Consider the following 16496-nt stretch of genomic DNA (forward strand, 5'->3'; position numbering starts at 1 on the left):
GCTCAGGTGAGTACGGAGCATTACTGAGTATGCTCGCTCATCACTAGTCGTTAGATCCATGGGAACTGCTCAGATGAAAAATTCTGGTTTGAATGGAATCAATGGGACTTAGGAAGATAGTGGAAATCCAGACTTTTATTGAAACGTCCAAATTAAAATCGAAGAAACATTAAAAAACAGAACTTGTAGCAAAACACCTACGCGTTTCCACAGATGAAACACAAACAGGTAATCGCTGCATGTGTTGTGGACGTTGAACAGCTGCGAGACATGCAGTCGCGGGGACACAAACATATTATTCGAGCACACCGAGGACCCCCGGTTAGCACACGAGCATGCACAGATAACACCTTATCCCAGCACATTCACTCATCACTAAGCACTATAGAAGACAATTATATCCCCCCGAAAAGAACAAGTCTAAACATTATGAGGCATTTCCCATTGTGTACACACTAAACCTACAGAAAAAAAGAGACATCAAGTAAGAATTATTTTTAAATACTTGCAAATCACCCAACTTCTTAAAATCTCAGGGCGGTCTGCAGATAACTGCAAGGACTTTATAAAAGTAAACTGCAGAGTTAGCAGCTGCACGGAAACCATACAGCTGCTGCCAGAAACGGCCAGAATCCCCATAGAGAAGGCAGAGATGACTTATTACCATCTCTGCCTTCCTCCTCACTGCACAGACAGCACTAAACAAGTATAGGAAGCAGAAACAGCGCCTCCTCCTCCGGACCCCAGAGATCATACGATGGCCGGACCCCGGAGCTGTGTGGTGTTAGCAGTCCCAGATTAGCGCTACAAGTGCAGGCCGCAGGCTGAATGTCCCCTGTAACCGACCCTAATGTGCCAGCCCCAGTTACAGGGGAAATCACCAATTACATGACATGTATAAATATTGAATTGTCCACCCCACAAAGGGCTTTTATGACCATATTGGGGTACAATGTAGGAAATAACTGAAAAATGATAATGTCTGTAAAGTGCTGTGGAATTAAAGGCGCGATATCAGCGAGTAAATAAATAATGAAAAAATAAAGAAAAAAATGAAAAAAATACAAAATAATAAAAAAAGGCCAATCTGTATCCGTTTCTAGCCCCGCCGAGCCCCCCGTCCTCCAACTATTCAATGTATAAAAATAATTTCTACCTAACGGGGACCCAATTCAGAATATATGATACAGCTCCCATGTATGGGAAAAAATAAAAAAAGTGAAAAAAAAAATGCGTGAAAAACAAGCCAGATATTTCCTTTTTTTTTTCAACACTTTCCCTCGATATCAAAGAAAAAAATATATTAAAAAAGAAAAGAATATAAAAATGACAAAAAAGCATAAAAACAAGGTTCAAACAAGGAGTCACAGAAAAAAAGAGGCAAAAATTATTAGAGAATTAAAATTAGAAAACATTTTAGAGCTATTAAAAAAAATAAAATCTAAAAAATAAAAAAAAAGTGTGGTCCTGAAATGGTTAATGATTTTTCATTCTCGCTTATCACTGATTCTATAAAGAACTTTATGGCGACTGCAACCAAGCTTTATTAGCGCTCCCTAACCAGACTCACCGACAGCCAATGGGATTGTACGTAGACCTCATTGTCACGCTGCTGACATCATAATACAACTAAAGTTATTTTCTTAAAAGAGGTATCCATCCGCTACACAATATAGTCCCTCTCAATGCAAATCGCTTTACTGCAACGGTTTTACGTACTAATAACGGAGATGGCGACGATTATTATCAGCGATCTGGGTTATTATCGCATTGTGATCGATTAGATTGGAAGGTTTTATGTGGGATGTAGAGAAGAACTCGCTCGCTCGCGCAAAGGCTTCTGGGATGTGCGCTGAGCGGGAGACGGCGGAAGGTTCCAGTGTCCGTGTCTGGTGCTGGGGCGGGATGCCGCGCTGGTAACTAATAGCTATGCGGTGATCGCCACGGTGAGATTTATGAATGGCGCCTTCTGGGGGTGACGGGGATCAGGCGGTTTTATGTTTCTCGTCTCCATATGATGTGATAATGCTGAGCGGGCGGGCGTGAGGCCGGAGCTCTCCCCGGGGCTGCAGCACCATCCTGCCCGGCTGTACAGGGGACGTGCTGGGGCCGGTGCCCGGGCCTCCTGGCCGGATCTCCCCCCACACCGCGCTGCTCCCACTAGATGGCGCCTGTGTTCCTCATAGTGTGAAGGAGGAAATGCTGCAGTAATAAGCGCCATAAGCGGGGTCTGGAGGCCTCTCCTCACAGCTGTGGGCGGAGATTAGCAGCGATTTGTTCTGTTTCTATTGATGTTTCCAGTTGTCACCGTCTGTTCTGTGCCCCATACACTGCGGCCATCTGCTAGTAATGTATTCTCCATGTGGGGGGCTGGAGACTGATTATAGGGGTATTCCCGGCTCCGAGATCCTGCCCCAATATGGAATAACATTAGCTAATACCTCCAGACATATAGTACAGTTCTTCTGATTAGCTATGTCGCAGGGCACACCTCATGTACAGGCATTAAAGTAGTGTAGCGATTGCGCTCACATGTCAGCTGTTGAAAACAGCTGACGTCGTGGCTTTGAGGTGGGCTCACTGCTGGAGTCTGCCAGCTGACATACTATCCCATCAGCTGGCAGAAAGGGGTTAAAGAGAACCTGTTGTTAGATTCCTGCTGCACGATTGCAGCCAAGTATGTTTTATTTGAAAATGCTACTGTGTTTTCTGACAAAATCTACATTGACTCCACCCAGCTTCAGATGATTGACAGGTCTCTCCTATGTACGCACATGATACTTGTCAATCACTTGGGTCAGGCTGGGGCCGCATCAAAGTCGATCTCTGAAATGACAGTGGACTCTGGAGCTCTGGCAGCAGGGAACACAACAGGGAGAAATGAGTATTTGTTGGTTTTTGTTTTTTTTATAAATGGAGCATTATATGGGGTCCATTCTGTATGTAGATTCATATGGGTTCCATTATACTGTGTGGTACATTATATGGGGCCAGTGTACTATATGCAGCATTATAATAATAATGATTTTATTTATATAGCGCCAACATATTCTGCAGCGCTTTACACATTATAGAGGGGACTTGTACAGACAATAGACATTACAGCATAACAAATCACAGTTTGAAATAGATACCAGGAGGAGTGAGGGCCCTGCTCGCAAGCTTACAAACTATGAGATTATATGGGAGAAATGAGTATTTGTTGTTTTTTGTTTGTTTGATTTTATAAATGGAGCAATATATGGGGCCAAGTATTCTGTACTGTGTAGTGTACTGTATGCAGCATTATGTGGGGCCACTATACTGTATGGGGCAATATATGAGATCCATTATTCTGTATAGAACATTATATGGGGACTCATAGAGATTGAAAATTCATAATACCAGATTACCCAGAGGGTAAATAAGCCCTAATTAAGGAGGCATTAACCCCTTCCCGACCTTTGACGCCACTTAGGCGTCATGAAAGTCGGTGCCAATCCGACCTGTGACGCCTGAAGTGGTGCTTCAGCCCAGGGGGGGAGGCTTCACCCCCCCCCCCCCCCGTGGCTACGATCGCTCTGATTGGCTGTTTGAAAGTGAAACAGCCAATCGGAGCAATCTGTAATATTTCACCTATGAAAATCGGTGAAATATTACAATCCAGCCATGGCCGATGCTGCAATAGCATCTGCCATGGCTGGAGACCCCGATCTGCCCCCCCACCGCCACCGATCTTCTCTCCGTCCAGTCATGTCCCCTGCTCCCCTCCGCCCTTCTGTCCGGTCCTCCTGTCCGCTCCCCCTGTGCTCCAATCCCCCCCCCCCCCCCGTGTTCCGATCCCACCCCCCCATACTTACTGAGCTCCAATGTCCCTCCCGGCGGCAAAATGATTCGTTCCCTGTTCATTTTGGTCGCTGTGATAGGTTCTATCACAGTGCTCAAAATAAAAAAAATAGTAAATAACCCCCCCCTTTCCTTTATCACCCCCATAGGTAGGGACAATAATAAAATACAGAAAATATAATTATTTTTGTTTTTCCATTAGGGGTAGGGTTAGGGTTGCTCTTAGGGTTAGGGTTGCACTTAGGGTTAGGGTTGCACTTAGGGCTAGGGTTGCACTTAGGGCTAGGGTTGCACTTAGGGCTAGGGTTGCACTTAGGGCTAGGGCTGCACTTAGGGCTAGGGCTGCACTTAGGGCTAGGGCTGCACTTAGGGCTAGGGTTGCACTTAGGGCTAGGGTTGCACTTAGGGCTAGGGTTGCACTTAGGGCTAGGGTTGCACTTTGGGCTAGGGTTGCACTTTGGGCTAGGGTTGCACTTTGGGCTAGGGTTGCACTTTGGGCTAGGGTTGCACTTTGGGCTAGGGTTGCACTTTGGGCTAGGGTTGCACTTTGGGCTAGGGTTGCACTTTGGGCTAGGGTTGCACTTTGGGCTAGGGTTGCGGTTAGGGTTACAATTAGGGTTAGAAGTAGGGCTAGGGTTGGAATTAGGGTTAGAATTAGGCTATGTGCACACGGTGCGGATTTGGCTGCGGATCCACAGCGGATTGGTCGCTGCGGATTTGTAGCAGTTCTCCATCACGTTTACAGTATCACGCAAACCTATAGAAAACCAAATCCACTGTGCCCATGGTGCGGAAAATACAGCACGGGAACGCTGCGTTGTATTTTCCACAGCATGTCAATTCTTTGTGTGGATTCCGCAGCGTTTTACACCTGCTCCATAATAGGAATCCGCAGGTGAAATCCACACAAAAAACACTGGAAATCCGCGGTAAATCCGCAGGTAAAGCGCAGTGCGTTTTACCTGAAGATTTTTCAAAAATGGTGTGGAAAAATCAACACACATCCGCAACGTGAGCACATAGCCTAAGGGTACCGTCACACAGTACCATTTACATCGCTACGACGGCACGATTCGTGACGTCGTAGCATCGTATGATTATCGCTCCAGCGTCGTAGACTGCGGTCACACGTTGCAATCACGGCGCTGGAGCGATGCCGAAGTCCCCGGGTAACCAGGGTAAACATCGGGTTACTAAGCGCAGGGCCGCGCTTAGTAACCCGATGTTTACCCTGGTTACCAGCGTAAACGTAAAAAAAAACAAACAGTACATACTTACATTCCGGTGTCTGGCCCCCGGCGTTCTGCTTCTCTCCACTGTGTAAGCGCCATAGCCGGAAAGCACAGCGGTGACGTCACCGCGTCACCGCTGTGCTCGCTTTCCGGCTTGCCGGCGCTCACAGTGCAGAGAAGCTGAGACGCCGGAGGACAGACACCGGAATGTGAGTATGTACTGTTTGGTTTTTTTATGTTTACGCTGGTAACCACGGTAAACATCGGGTTACTAAGCGCGGCCCTGCGCTTAGTTACCCGATGTTTACCCTGGTTACAAGCGAACACATCGCTGGATCGCTGTCACACACAACGATCCAGCGATGTCAGCGGGTGATCAAGCGACGAAAGAAAGTTCCATACGATCTGCTACGACGTACGATTCTCAGCAGGGTCCCTGATCGCTGCTGCGTGTCAAACACTGCGATATCGTATGGATATCGCTAGAACGTCATGAATCGTACCGTCGTAGCGATCAAAATGGCACTGTGTGACGGTACCCTTAGGGTTAGGGTTGGAATTAGTTAGGGTTGGAATTAGGGTTAAGACTAGGGTTAGGGGTGTGTTGGGGTTAGGATTGTGGTTAGGGTTGGGATTAGGGTTTGGGGTGTGTTGGGGTTAGTGTTGGAGTTAGAACTGAGGGGTTTCCACTGTTTAGGCACGTCAGGGGGTCTCCAAACGCGACATGGCGCCACCTTCGATTCCAGCCAATCTTGCGTTGAAAAAGTCAAATGGTGCTCTCTCCCTTCCGAGCCCCGACGTGTGCCCAGTGGTTTACCCCCACATATGGGGTACCAGTGTACTCAGGAGAAACTGGACAACAACTTTTGGGGTCCAATTTCTCCTGTTACCCTTGGGAAAATAAACAATTCTGGGCTAAAAAATTATTTTTGAGGAAAGAAAACGTATTTATTATTTTCACGGCTCTGCGTTATAAACTTCTGTGAAGCACTTGGGGGTTCAAATTGCTCACCACGCATATAGATAAGTTCCTTTTGGGGGGTATAGTTTCCAAAATGGGGTCACTTGTGGGGGGTTTCTACTGTTTAGGCACATCAGGGGCTCTGCAAACGCAACGTGACGCCTGCACAGCATTCCATCAAAGTCTGCATTTCAAAACGTCACTACTTCACTTCCGAGCCCCGGCATGTGCCCAAACAGTGGTTTACCCCCACATATGGGGTATCAGCATACTCAGGAGAAACTGGACAACAATTTTTGGGGTCAAATTTCTCCTGTTACCCTTGGGAAAATAAAAAATTGCGGGCTAAAAAATCATTTTTGAGAAAAGAAAAAATATTTTTTATTTTCATGGCTCTGCGTTATAAACTTCTGTGAAGCATTTGGGGGTTCAAAGTGCTCACCACACATCTAGATTAGTTCCTTGGTCTAGTTTCCAAAATGGGTTCACTTATGGGGGAACTCCAATGTTTAGGCACACAGGGGCTCTCCAAACGCGACATGGTGTTCGCTAACGATGGAGATAATTTTTCATTCAAAAAGTCAAATGGCGCTCCTTCCCTTCCGAGCCTTACCATGTGCCCAAACACTGGTTTACCCACACATGTGAGGTATCAGTGTACTCAGGAGAAATTGCCCAACAAATTATAGGATCCACATTATCCTGTTGCCCATGTGAAAATTAAAAAATTGAGGCTAAAATAATTTTTTTGTGAAAAAATAAAAAGTACTTTTTCATTTTTACGGATCAATTTGTGAAGCACCTGGGGGTTTAAAGTGCTCACTATGCATCTAGATAAGTTCCTTGGGGCGTCTAGTTTCCAAAATGGGGTCACTTGTGGGGGAGCTCCAATGTTTAGGCACACGGGGGCTCTCCAAACGCGACATGGTGTCCGCTAAAGATTGGAGCCAATTTTTCATTTAAAAAGTCAAATGGCGCTCCTTCCCTTCCGAGTTCTGCCGTGCGCCCAAACAGTGGTTTACCCCCACATATGAGGTATCAGCGTACTCAGAACAAATTGGACAACAACTTTCGTGGTCCAGTTTCTCCTTTTACCCTTGGGAAAATAAAAAAATTGTTGCTAAAAGATCATTTTTGTGACTAAAAAGTTAAATGTTAATTTTTTCCTTCCATGTTACTTCTGCTGCTGTGAAGCACCTGAAGGGTTAATACACTTCTTGAATGTGGTTTTGAGTACCTTGAGGGGTGTAGTTTTTAGAATTGTGTCACTTTTGGGTATTTTCAGCCATATAGAACCCTCAAATTGACTTCAAATGTGAGGTGGTCCCTAAAAAAAATGGTTTTGTAAATTTTGTTGTAAAAATGAGAAATCACTGGTCAAATTTTAACCCTTATAACTTCCTAAGAAGAAATACGAAACCACGCTAAAGGGAAATAAAAGAAACCTGTGCATGCAAATAGTAACAAAGATACTACAATAACAATGATGTATCACAATACCTGAGAAAAAGCGGTCAGAGAAGGTGGAGAGGGGCACATCTGAACCACTGGGGGGCCCACGTAGATTGGATGATATGAGGCCTATAACAACATTATTATATGATACATGGGTGAAAAAGAATCTGGGGTAGGACCTATAACTAGTGCGTATACAGTCCGCACTAACCTAATGGGTGTGTATCTATGGGAGAGATACACGTGAACATAGGACGAATAATGAGCCTTCAAAGAATCCACCGTGCCTCCCGCGCTATAAACTGGTATCCTACAGGCCGCTGTAATACATAGCTAATGGTGAAAGTGAGGTTACTGTGTGTATAGCAGATGTATGAGCATAGGACTCACCGGATCGACGGTGCACAGATCGCCGGGGGCTGCAGAGTCTGCGGCGGCAGGAGAGAGGCGGGCGTCGGCAGAGCACAGGTGAGGAGGTGCTGCGCAGAGCCAGAGAGACCCCGGCCGGTGGTGTCTCTGGATGCGTGCGGGGGGAAAAGATGGCCGACAGGACTGACTGGCGTGTGACATCACAACTGAGCTACGGAGCAATGCTGGGGCCAAAAAGCGTACCAACGCGTTTCAAAGGAACAGCGTCCTTCTTCATCGCTGTTCCTTTGAAACGCATTGGTACGCTTTCCTTTCTTTCTTTAGCGTAACCACACCATAAATAGAATAGTTTGTAATTTTTGGGGGGTTTCTTACAGATTTCTGGCAACCGGAGAGAGTTTATCATCCCTCCACTTCCAATACCGGCTTGGAATATCCACCCTGTCCGGAATAGTTGCGGACACCTGTCGGGCTTTGTGGAATGTACTCCGGAATGAGTTTATACCCACACCCACCGTTGACATGTGGCTTGAAATTTCGGAAAAATTCTGGAGTGTGTGTGATTTCTTCAACTGTTTAGGAGCGGTGGATGGAAAGCACATCTGCATTATCAAACCTGCCAGAACAGGATCGGAGTATTTCAACTCTAAAAAATATTTTTCTGTTGTGCTCATGGCAATAGCTGATGCGGACTGTCGCTTCATCGCCGTGGACATTGGAGCTTTTGGCCGTGGCAACGATTCCCAAACTTCCAAGAACTCGGATATGGGCCGCCGTGTGTATGGCAAAAATTTCAATTTTCCCCCGCCACAACCTCTCCCCAACACTCAAGGTCCACCGATGCCATTTGTTATGGTTGGGGGATGAGGCCTTTCAGATGTGTGAAAACCTACTGAAGCCCTATTCCAGTCGGGACTTGAACCACACTAGAAGGATCTTTAACTACAGACTGACCAGGGCCCGAAGAACAGTAGAGTGTACCTTTGGCATTTTGGTCTCTAAATGGCGCATTCTTGCATCAGCCATAAATCTAAAAGTGGAAACAGTCGACGAGGTGGTCAAAGCCTGTGTGGTTCTGCACAATTATATAATGGCTAAGGAGCAACCCAACATTGAACTGGATGAACCAGTTGCACACCCACTGCCCGATTTCCAGCATCACCCGCTGCAGTCAACTGCAGCCGTTGGTCACATGCGGGACCAATTTGCTGCCTTTTTTGATTCAGATATTGGACGTGTGTAATGGCAGGACAATGTTGTGTTTAATAGATCGGGCGATTCTGAATGCAGCGACACCAAATATGTGGAGGTTTGAATTTTTTTATTGTTTTATTTTGAATGGAGCGAAATAGGGGTGATTCAAATTTTTATATATATTTTTTATTTTTTTCATATTTTTGAAAACTTTTTTTTTACTTTTGCCATGCTTCAATAGCCTCAATGGGAGCCTAGAAGCTGGCACAACCCGCTCGGCTCTGCTACATAGGAGCGAAGAGCAGATCACTCCTATGTAGTAGAATTGTTGCATTGCTATGAGCGCCGACCACAGGGTGGCGCTCACACAAATCTGGCATCAACAACCATAGAGGTCTTCAGGAGACCTCTGGTTGTCATGCCAACACACCGATGACCACCGATCACGTGACGGAGGTCAGCGGTGCGCACATTCCCGGCCGTATGGCTGGAAGTGCTTGTTAAATGCCGCTGTCAGCGTTTGGCAGTGGCATTTAACTAGTTAATAGCAGCAAGTGGATCTACCTGCCACTATTGTGGGCACATGTCAGCTGTACAAAACACACGGCCGGAGCCCGCATCAAAGCAGGGGATCTGCCAACGGACATACTATTCCGTCCGATGGCAGAAATGGGTTAATCCTCCTCGAAAAACATGGCTACATGATAAAGGATTTTTTATATGTAGACATAATCCCTGCTAAATGTACAAATATGTGGTTCCCTCCAAGACATTTTCAAACTCTAATGGCTCTCAATCATTCAATATTCAAGATCACATGAATTGTAACTCCGCTCATTTAGTTTACATTATCAGATGCTCGGAATCTGATCTGTTATATGTAGGGTGCACTACAAGGACTTTATAAAAACGTATTCTTGAGCATTTAAATTATATTTCCAGTTCATCAGATCGCCGCACTTCCAATGTAGCTAAACCTGTTTCTGGCATTGACAAATTACGTAAACTGGCCAGGAGAGGAGATTATCATCAGCTTTTCTTAACCCCATCACTACACTTGATGTGTGTTTACGTCATGGTTGGGAAGAGGTTCCTGCAAAATGACATATATGTATGTCATGGTGATCATGCGGTTACAGGAGCAGTGCCCGCACGATCGTCGCTGGGAGCTCTGCTTAACTGAAAGCCGAGTCTCAGCTGTCAGTGCCAGGAGCATTGCCCGCACCTGGCCTGAGCAATTAACCCTCTAAATGCCGCGATCGATAAAGATTCCAGCATTTCGAAAGCAGGGAGAGGGAGGGGTCTTCAGAACGGAGCTTCTGCGACATCATCGCGAGAACCCAATCGTTGCTGAGGTCGTCATAATGACATCCGGATTACACAGCTATGGCAAGCCTGTTACACCTAATATAATGCATTACAATGCATTATACCAGCGACCAAATTAATTGAATGTTAAAACAAAATGTCAAAATCTAAAAAAAAATCATAAAATAAACCAAAAAATGAAACAAGTATTAAACCAATAAATAAGTATATTTATGTAAAAAAAAAACACATAGTTGGTATTGCCATGTCCGGACGAGCCGACCCATTGCGCATGGCATCCTCCGTATGTAATCCGTATGGCATCCGTACTGCGATATTTTCTCACAGGCTTGCAAAACCGTCATCTAATGGATTTATAGGCTCAAATGTTCGTTAAAACATATATACAGTGTGTGTGTGTGTGTGTGTGTGTGTATATATATATATATATATATATATATATATATATATATATATATATATACATATATATGTCATTGAGACACACATATATATATATATATATATATATATATATATATTCTATATTTAATTCAGCACGATATATGTGAAAAGCCAGTAATTCAATTGCCGGCTTGTTATTTCTCCTTCACAAACCCGACATGATATGAGACATGGTTTACATGCAGTAAACCATCTCATATCCCTTTTTTTTTTGCATATTCCACACTACTAATGTTAGTAGTGTGTATGTGCAAAATTTGGGCGCTGTAGCTTGTAAAATAAAGGGTTAAATGGCGGAATAAATTGGCGTGGCTCCCGTGCAATTTTCTCCACCAGAGCGGTAAAGCCAGTGACTGAGGGCAGATACTAATAGCCTAGAGAGGGTCCATGGTTATTGGCCCCCCCTGGCTACAAACATCTGCCCCAAGCCACCCCAGAAAAGGCACATCTGGAAGATGCGCCTATTCTGGCACTTGGCCTCTCTCTTCCCACTCTCGTGTAGCGGTGGGATATGGGGTAATGTTGAGTCTTCAAACTATTCTACTTTCTTCAAGAGTCAAATAGTGTTCCCGCCTGCACGATTCTCGCTGTGTGGCTAAGCAGTACCGTACAGCTCCAAAGGAGTATTTCCTCATTTAGCAGAAATTTTGTAACACATTTTGGTGCCATTTTTACCCATTTTTTCATGAGAAAATGTCAAATTTGGTATGAAAACTTTTTTTGTGGTCAAAATTTCACTTGCCAATGGTATAAAGTTATGTGACACTCATGGTGTCAATATGATAACTGCACCCCTAGATGAATTCATTGCACTGGGACACTCAACTGCATCATCATCAGATAGGAGATGGGGAAAAAAATGAAGAAGCAGTTAGAAAGTGTAGTTAGGGAATGTATAGTAGAAAATAGTTTAGATTATGGGACAAAATAGATAGCAAGTTCGAGAAAAGTGTTTTGCCTTCGAACCACACCTTTTAAGAGGATAAACGTTTTCATGGGAGTGCCTTTTTAACCAGAGAATTTTTTTAGGCTATGTGCACACTTTGCGGATTCCATTGCGGATTTTTCCGCACGGATTCTGCAGAATTCGCAGGTAAAATGCCCTGCGTTTTACCTGCGGATTTTGTGTGGAATTCGCCTGCGTTTTTTCACTTGCAGATTCCTATTATGGAATAGGTGTAAAACACTGCGGAATCCACACAAAGAATTGACATGCTGCGGAAAATAAACCGCAGCCTTTCTGCGCAGAATTTTAAGCAGCACTGCGGATTTTGTTTTCCATAGGTTTACATGGTACTGTACACTGCATGCAAAACTGCTGCGGATCCGCAGGGCCAAATCTGCTGCGGATCTGCAGCCAAATCTGCAACATGTGCACATACCCTTAGATTCTCAATCTTCTAACTAGATTCCCACAGGGTTTAAATTTAAAGAGGGATGCTATCTTCCATTATCAGTTCCTTGTGCTTCCAGCCCATTTTCTATATATACATTACATTCATACAGGGTTTCATCCAGGTTGGTAATTTTTCTGTTTATGCAGTTAAACATTTTTTACATTTTTCAAACTAGATTCCCACAGGGATTAAATATATAGAAGGATGTTGTGCTTCATTATTAGTTTCACGTGGTTCTATTATGTTACATTCATGAAGGTTTTCTACAGGTTTTCTGGCACCAGGGATTTTCAGGTTTTTGATATTGAAAAATTGTGTAAGGCTAATGTCACGCTGAGGCTGTATGCACATGTAGCAGATTTTTCGCGTTTTTTTCACGTTTTTTCGCTATAAAAACGCTATAAAACTGCGAAAAAAGCTCACATTAAGCATCCTATTTAATAGAATGCAATCCGCATTTTTTGTGCACATGCTGCGTTGTTTTCCTGAGCGGAATCGCATTCCAGAAAAAAAACGCAGCATGTTCATTAAATTTGTGGAATCACGGGGATTCTGCACACCTAGGAATGCATTGATCCGCTTACTTCCCGCATGGGGCTATGCCCACCATGCGGGAAGTAAGCAGATCATGTGCGGTTGGTACCCAGGGTGGAGGAAAGGAGACTCTCCTCCACGGACTGGGCACCATATAATTGTTAAAAAAAAGAATTAAAATAAAAAATAGTGATATACTCACCTTCTGATGGCCCCCGGAGTCTTCCCGCCTCTCAGCGGTGCACGCGGCCACCTTCCGTTCCCATGGATGCTTTGTGTGAAGGACCTGCGATGACGTCATGGTCACGTGACCGTGACGTCATCGCAGGTCCTGCACATAGAGCATCTATAGGAACGGAAGCCGCTGAGATCGGCTGCCTTCGGAAGGTGAGAATAACCATTTTTTTTAAATTTATTTTTATTATTTTTAACATTATATTGTTTACTATTGATGCTGCATAGGCAGCATCAATAGTAAAAAGTTGGTCACACTTGTCAAACACTATGTTTGACAAGTGTGACCAACCTGTCAATCAGTTTTCCAAGCGATGCTACAGATCGCTTGTAAAGCGCTAGCATTCTGCAAGCTAATTATGCTTGCAAAACGCTAGTTTTTAGCAGGAATATGCATGCCAATTCCGCATGCGATATATACCCGCGGCAGGAGTTGCAGAATTGCCGCGGAAATTTCCGTGGCAATTCTGCGACTTGTGCACTTAGCCTGAGGGTTTTTACTACGTTTTTACTGTATATGCACTTTTTATGCTAATTTTCAGCTGCTTTTTACAGTCCAAAAAAGAAGAGAATGTCCAGCTTCACCGAATCTGTAAAAAAGAGTTTTCTTTATTCACAAAGTTTAAACATAGAGGATACAGACTTCAGCACGAACCATATGGGTAAGAATCTCAACGCGTTTCTGGAGACTAAGCTCCCTTAATCATGAACGGTCATGAGATTGAGATTCTTACCCATATGGTTTGTGCTGAAGTCTGTATCCTCTATGTTTAAAGTTTGTGAATAAAGAAAACTCTTTTTTATGGATTCGGTGAAGCTGGACATTCTCTTCTTTTTTGGAATTTATACACCTGGACACAGCGGGTCCGTGCTCCCGAGGTTTGGTTTGTGCATCACGGGTGAGCTGGCTAATAATTCTTCTTTCTATGTTTTTTACAGTACCAGCAAAGCCTATGAGATTTCATAAATTTGATTCACACACATTTTTTTTTGTCAGCAGTATTTTGTGCTTTGCATGTTTTTTTTGGACATATAGCATATCACTTTTTGTGCCCAAACCTCATTCTTTGGAATAGCACTATTTTTTTCAATACGGAACTTTATCAGCATGCACAAGAGACAAATCTAGTATGCCAAAACCGCCCCAAAAACGCATTAAATCCACAGTGAAAAATGCAAGAAAAGCCAAGTAAAAACAAGCTTTTTTTCTGCAGCTTCTTTCCTGCCAAGATATCAAGTTTTGCTGCAGAAAAAAAACGCTGAAAAAACGCCTAGTGTGAACTTACCCTAAACCAGCCAGAAGAGGTGGATATCATAAATTTTATCCACCATACTTCTTGGATAACGGTCTGACGCCTCTCACACAGCCAAACCAGATCTCCGCATTGCACTGACGAGGGGCAGTACCCCGAAACACAGTGTCTGCAAATTGAGATTCTGGTTTGGCTATTATCCTAAGTCATGTGACAAGGCTCGTTAAAGGGTCAACATTGACTTGTAGGATTGCTACCTTCCAAAAGGTGGCACTAGAGTTCTAGCTCTCTTCCTCTCTGAAGAGACAATTTACATAATTAACATATTACCCAGAGGAGCATTACGGCTTTAAGTCTCCTCATCTTGGCATACTTAGCATGTCAATCTCCGCAAGGACAAACCATACTTCTTGGATATCCACCAGAGAACATTTTTTTTGGATTCTCAATCTTTAAAGGGAACCTGTCTCCCCCAAAATGGAAGATGAGCTGCGGCCACCATCATCAGGGGCTTATCTACAGCATTCTGTAATGCTGTAGATAAGCCCCCAATGTATCCTGAAAGAGTAGAAAAAGAGGTTATATTATACTCACCTGGGGGGGCGGTCCGGTCCGATGGGCGTTGCGGCCGGTCCAGGGCCTTCTATGTTCATAGGATGATGTCCTCTTCTTGTCTTCATGCTGCGGCTCCAGCGCAGGCGTACTTTATCTGCCCTGTTGAGGGCAGAGCAAAGTACTGCAGTGCACAGGCGCCGGGCCTCTCTGACCTTTCCTGGTGCCTGCGCACTGCAGTACTTTGCTCTTCCCTCAACAGGGCAGACAAAGTACACCTGCGCCAGAGCCGCAGCATGAAGACAAGAAGAGGACATCATTGTAAGAAGATAGGAGGCCCCGGACCAGATCGCGACGTCCATCGGACCAGACCGCCCCCCAGGTGAGTATAAGATAACCTCTTTTTCTACTCTTTCAGGATACATCGGGGGCTTATCTACAGCATTACAGAGTGCTGTAGATAAGCCCCTGATGACCGTGGCCTCAGCTCATCTTCCAGTTTGGGGGTGACAGGTTGCCTTTAAACCAGATCCCTGTAGAGATCAAATTTAAAGATTGATATTATGTTCTATGATCACATTCATACGGGTTTCATCTACGTTGATAATCTACCCCAGCAACTCTCTTTCTTTTACCTACCAGGTTTATCCCAGAAGTGGGCAGGAAATAACATATCATATCGTTACTTATTGTCATGAATTGATGAAATTGTATTAATTAATCCTCAACATTAACAGAAATAAACTCTTGAAATACATCACTCTGTAATGACTCTATATAATATGAGTTTCACTTTTTGTATTGAAGAACATAAATAAATTAACAGTTTGATGATATTCTAATTTTGTGAGAAGCACCTGTATAGGAGGCAGAGATGTCAGCATCTGTTGGTAGCTCGGGTGCCCCACGAGCTTGTAGTAAAAGCCTCCATCTAGAACATGAGTTTTCCTTCTCTGTGACTTATTATTTACATTATTACTTTCACAGATTTGACATCCAGGCAAATATCTGAAGATGATCAAAGCTGAAGCCATAATGGAGAAAGGAAAAAGTGATGTGCGGGATGATGAGTGGTGCAAAGAGGACGTTCCTACAGGTAACTGCCCCAGTGAGGAGTCACAATTAAATAAAGCAGAGAAGAGTCACATTCTCCTCATTCATCGGACCGAACAACTTTAGGCTTGAAGTTTTATGTGTTTTCTCAGCTTTTTAGGCAATAGATTCCTCCATTCAGCTAAAATACAGATTATATAGGGCTGCTAATGTAATGGCGCAATTTGTAATAAGACCGATTGTGTATCTATAATATGGATTTAAGAATAGACTGGGATGATAGATGATCAAAGATACGTGACAAATCTCATTGGCAAAAGTATCTAGTTTAGTGGTTTACATCATATCCATCAGAGTTCTGGTTCCAGGATTAATATACAGTGGGGCAATCACTTAAAAAGATGAGAGGCGTCTGTAATTTACATCATAGGTAGACCTCAACTATGGGAGACAAACTGATTAAAAAAAATCCAGAAAATCACATTGTCTTTTTTATCCTTTTATTTGCATTTTATGGTGGAAAATAAGTATTTGGTCAGAAACAAACAATCAAGATTTCGGGCTCTCACAGACCTGTAACTTCTTCTTTAAGAGTCTCCTCTTTCCTCCACTCATTACCTGTAGTAATGGCACCTGTTTAAACTTGTTATCAGTATAAAAAGAC

General features: G+C 43.9%; 1 pseudogene across 1 annotated transcript in view; it reads left to right on the forward strand.

Annotated features, from left to right (window-relative positions):
• Positions 1-1922: 1922 nt before the first annotated feature.
• The window catches only part of LOC143785894 (uncharacterized), a 119524-nt pseudogene continuing 104950 nt past the window's right edge, over positions 1923-16496 (forward strand). Inside the window, exons 1-2 of the transcript XR_013218137.1 lie at positions 1923-1946; positions 15767-15875. The product of XR_013218137.1 is annotated as an uncharacterized LOC143785894 (transcript). The remainder of the gene's footprint in view (positions 1947-15766; positions 15876-16496) is intronic.

Source organism: Ranitomeya variabilis, chromosome 7 (genome assembly GCF_051348905.1).
Source record: "Ranitomeya variabilis isolate aRanVar5 chromosome 7, aRanVar5.hap1, whole genome shotgun sequence".
Lineage (NCBI taxonomy): Eukaryota > Metazoa > Chordata > Amphibia > Anura > Dendrobatidae > Ranitomeya > Ranitomeya variabilis.